Here is a 4,963-nt window from a genome sequence, read left to right as displayed (position 1 = left end):
TTCATTGTTGGTGCTGAGCAACAGTACGTCTATGGGTTCGTCCTCCTCGTCGACCTTCTGCATAGCATTTAGGGACTCGTCTCATCTGACGACGGTGGTGCAACAGTGGGCGAGGCCTGCCGCGGCGTAATTGGGGATGGTCGCAAGAGAGGCGAGGTGCATGACTCAAGATGGCAACGGGGACGGGGATCACCGGGGGGCACGCCACCATCCCCGCCCCGATCCCCGGTTGTGTGCATCCTACACCTTAGACTTGAGCTTTCTCTTCACACCAGCCAACTTGTGTGCATCCTGCGGTTTAGTTGCTCTTGTTGTTTGAGATGGCACCTCCAAGTCAACAGATTCAGCTGGCGTTGTATTGGCACTAGAGCTTGGCGTTGGAGTGGGAGTTGCACTAGAGGCTGGTGTATCTCCATTCCCAGCCGATGCACTTGCATCTGATTGTGTTGGACTTGATGCCATTGTTGATCCAAACAAGCAGTCCTAAAACAAAGGCACACAACAAAATAAGCAGCACAATAATCAAGAATAAAAAGGATATGTGGACTGCTGGAATGAATATAAAATGATGACAATAGTCACAATTATCAGGAAGCATACTAAATTATGACTGACCAAATATTCAGCAAATGGATTACAATATATTTAGATAATCAGGAAACAATAATCAGGATTGCAATATATTTAGATAAAAAGGATATGTGGACTGCTGGATATTTAGATAATTTTGACATATAATTGATACATACATATTCAATTATGACTGACCAAATATTCAACAAATGGATTACACGAGTACACGACTGAAAGTTCCTTAACACTTAACAAAAGCAAGCATGGCAAACATAACAAAGCACACACATCTCACAACATCAAATATCTAAGACTTCAATCTTCATTCTTCACTGCTCCGTGCAGGCATATAGGAACAGTTCCTCAACCTGAACATTAGACAAGTGGAAACATTAGTAAGTTACCATTGGCAAGTGGAAACATTACTTAAGATTAAAGAATAAGATGATGGTTGAGGATGACAAGTTACCATTGGCCTGCCTATAAGCACATCTTGCTAAATGAGCATGCAGATGTGAGGTTCCATACTTTGGATCTCCACAAAATAGCCCGTGACACCATACACATTCAGCCTTCCATTTTTCCTCAACAAGAACCCTATTGAACTCATTCTGAGCCACAGATGTGGTCTTTCTCTTCACACGAAGTGGCTTATCTTGCTCAACATATTCACCTGAACCTGACATATAGTTGGGTCGCCGGTGAGCTGCTCACCTTGATGGTCTCGGGTCGATGCAGATTTGCTTGAGGTGGAGGAAGAGGATGCGAGCTGCCGGTCGTCGTCGCTGTCAGCTACAAAGGCACACAACAAAATATTTAGAGAAGTTTGACATAGATAAGCAACACAATAATCAGGAATAAAAGGATATGTGGACTGATGTATTAATTATAAAAGGATCACATATAGTTGATACATACACATTCAATTGTGACTGACCAAATATTTAAATGATACTGACAAATAATTGACAGAACAATTGTAGAACTGCAGTGAGTGAACATTATCTTTCTTTGAAAGGCAGAAAGGAAAAAAAATGTATGACACAACACATATGATAGAATTAGGTAGGTGTCAAGCATGATCTGGGTACCAAACAGATGCATTGCTTTTTTGTGAAGCAAATACATAAATCAATCCATTCACAAGTCAAAGATATTTCAGTGTTAATAAAGCCATCTTGAGAAGCATATACCAGCACTTCAAATATACTCCAAAAAATGAACTGAAACTAAATCTAACACCTATTTCTTCCACATTAGAAGCACACACTGATTTCATTTGTTGGACGAAACACGGTTGTAGTATTCAGTGAACATACACATTGAACAGCAAGATTCAATTACATGGGGAAATAACAACTACAAGAACTAACAACTACAAGATCCTACACACTCAACAACAAGATTCAAGATGCAACAACAAGAACTAACAACTAACAACTACAAGAACAGAAGGTTTCAGCTGCTTACCCTGATGGCCTCGGCCTCTTGGGTCGATGAAGAAGCCGACGATCACCTGGGATGAGGAAGAGGAGCACTTGCCATTGCCACCATCCTGCACTTGCAGTCGCCTTGCCCGGCCTTGAGGTGAAGGAGGAGTCGAGGAGGCCGGGTCGCGAGGAGGCGAGGACCAGGAGACGGCGACGAGACCTGATGAGGTGCCGACTGGTGCCTTGATGCGAAGGACGACAAGGCGATGTCGCGAGGAGGCGAGGAGCAGGAGAGGGCGACGGGATTAAGGGAAGGGCGGCCGGATGAGGCGTCGGCCGGTGCCGCCCGCCGCCGGTGGTGGTGGATCTAGTGATGGGGACTTGGGGAGAGGAGGCGGCTAGATCAGGGGAATGGGGAGAGGAGGAGTGGAGGCGGCTGCGGGTCGGGGGAACGGGGAGGAAAGGAGTGGAGAGGTGAGCGACTTAGGGTTTCTTCTTTATATATTCAATTGAATGTTTGACTGACAGGTGGGGTCCCGGGTATCCATGGAGCCGGTTTGCCCCCCATCCCCGCCCCGTTATACCCATGGGGGGATTTTGATCCCCATCGCCGCTTTTTAGCGGGTAAATCCCCACGGATACCCGCCCCCACGGGGAAAATTGCCATTTTGATGCATGACATTTTCTTCCTTGATTGATCGGAGGCACTAAATCCATCATGGATTCGTGGACACAAATCCATCCCCAATTAGCCAAAAAGACCAGAATATTAGTCTGGTCTTCAACCAAACTGCGAAGTTGTCCTCAACCAAACTCTAAGCTGGTCTATCTCGATCATTGGATCAACTTAATACTACAACTTAAAATAGGCAGTACGATGTACTGTAAAAAGATTTTTTTTACTGTAAAAAAATCTCTAATGTTAAAGTCCACTTCTTACAGGTGCTCATAGGCCCTGCATCTTGGAGATGCAAGGAGGGCTCATTTTGTGGAGATGCCAAAAGGGTATGCGGTTTTATATATATACTGCAATCTAAGACTTTGGCATATATACGTTGGACATGTTTCTGAGTTGTATAGATGTGTCTCTGGGTTGTATATGAATGTGTGTCTGGGTTGTATGGAAATGAGGGTGTATAGTCCCTCACCGCAAACGGTTCGTGGCGCATACACGTTTGCGATGTGGTCACATCTCACATGGGTTGATAATCGTGTGTTCTACCCTTCACATAAGCGACCGGTAGCTATGTGCCAATATACCTTTTGGGATAGGGAGTTTTACCTGTATGAAATGTGTTCTTATTACGTACAAGTGTGTCTTGCATGCTATCATTTAGAAAAGAATGTGCACAAATGGAAGCAAGAAATTAAAATAATTGCACGGTGACTTGCAGAGATAAGGACGTCCACCCTTGTCGTGAAGTGATCAAGGATTTAGCTGGACACTCGTGCTCATAATAGAAGTACTTCCACTGGATGTCTCGAGATATTTTTTACAAGTTATTTATGTACTACATCCATCCCATAATGCAAGACGTTTATTAGCACTAGTGTAGTTAGTAATTGACCGTGATGGAAGTGGAACAATGCTCGTGTGTTTGCTCGCTGCAGAAAAAAAAAATCCGTTGTTGGTTTGAGAAGGCAAAAGCCATACACACATGAACCAACTGAAAGTTCACTTTAAGTAAGAGTAGAGATCACTACAGAAATAGACGGAGCATAAAGTTAAGACTCCAGCGGTTACAAATCCTCCCTTACTTGCACGCAAAAGGCAAAACCCAACTAATTGCATTCCCCGCCAAATATGTTCCAGCAAATTAATCAAGACACTCCACTTCATCGATGTCATACACATCATCCAAAATCTCTCCCACAAGACACTCCAGTCTTAATAACGGTTACCGTTTTTTAGTTGCCTTTATTTATAAAGGTTAATGGCAATACCACGCGTATATATACATGCAATGCAATATGTCTAGCTCCACCAACTATCAAAAATGGCATCCAACCATGTCCTCCTCTCGGCCCTAGTCCTGCTCTCCAATCTCCATCCTCGCCGCCGCCGCCGCCGCAGCCACCATCGCGTGCAGACCAGGGGTGGGCATCCCGCCCAAGCCACTCCCAAGCTGCCGCGCGTACGTGGTCCAGCAGACCTGCACAGACACCCAGCAGACCACGCCGGGCAAAGTGGCCTCCAAGGATCCGTGCTGTCGGGAGCTGGAAGCCGTCTCGGAAGAATGCCGATGCACCGCGATGGAGGACTTCATGCAAGGGATGCTCCGCTTGGAGGGCGTTCCTGAGGGGTGGGAGTTCACCATGTCTCTCGTCAAGCCGGAGACGTGCAACCTGAAGACCATCACTGGCGGCCCGTACTGCGGCCTCCCTCCTAGCAATGATGCCCGTCTCGCCGACGGTGTGCTAGATGTGTAGTTAAGCATGTGACGGAATGACGGATGGTTCATGAATAATCGTGTAAATTGCGCATGAATATATAGTAGAATCCTCGTGGGTTCAAAAGTTTCGGTGTTTTGCTACCTACAGTGAATCAAACGAGCCTGCTGCATCAAGTTCATGATGAATAAGCGGTTTTTGGCGGTGGGCACGTGAGTGTCACATTTCTTATTACCTCTCTCTCGGTTTACAGGACATGCGCGTGCCCCTAGGTCATCAATTTGACCAACCTAATATAAGTCATATATTACAAAAAATATATCAATATAAACTTCAGATGTTCTATTTTCAAACCGTATAATTTTTGTGTTGTATAGTTTATATTAAGGTGATAAAATTGGCAACTTAGGTATACGCGTAGGACTTGTAAACTGAAACGGAGGTAGTACTTCTGTTGGCTGAGTACCCAGAGCATAATCAATTTTACTGGAGGCAGGTTGCGGGGCCGACATGACAATCATTTGGCACACAGAAAAATTTGAGTTTCTGGTAGTGAGCTTGCCTTACAA

The 4,963-nt window shown here is 45.0% G+C and overlaps 1 long non-coding RNA gene and 1 pseudogene across 1 annotated transcript; one reads left to right on the top strand and one right to left on the bottom strand.

The window, feature by feature from the left end:
- Window positions 1-706: 706 nt before the first annotated feature.
- On the bottom strand, window positions 707-2,444 carry LOC123184192 (uncharacterized). Its single transcript, XR_006492933.1, has 3 exons — window positions 2,044-2,444; window positions 1,043-1,365; window positions 707-941 (listed from the first exon to the last, which is right to left on the bottom strand). It is a non-coding gene; the product is annotated as an uncharacterized lncRNA (long non-coding RNA).
- Window positions 2,445-4,000: 1,556 nt separating this feature from the next.
- On the top strand, window positions 4,001-4,526 carry LOC123184191 (alpha-amylase/trypsin inhibitor CM16-like; annotated as a pseudogene).
- Window positions 4,527-4,963: the final 437 nt, after the last annotated feature.

The sequence above is a fragment of the Triticum aestivum genome, chromosome 2A (assembly GCF_018294505.1).
Source record: "Triticum aestivum cultivar Chinese Spring chromosome 2A, IWGSC CS RefSeq v2.1, whole genome shotgun sequence".
NCBI lineage: Eukaryota > Viridiplantae > Streptophyta > Magnoliopsida > Poales > Poaceae > Triticum > Triticum aestivum.
The sequence above is the reverse complement of the archived record's forward strand: the minus strand, read 5'-3'. Positions and strand labels throughout refer to the sequence as shown.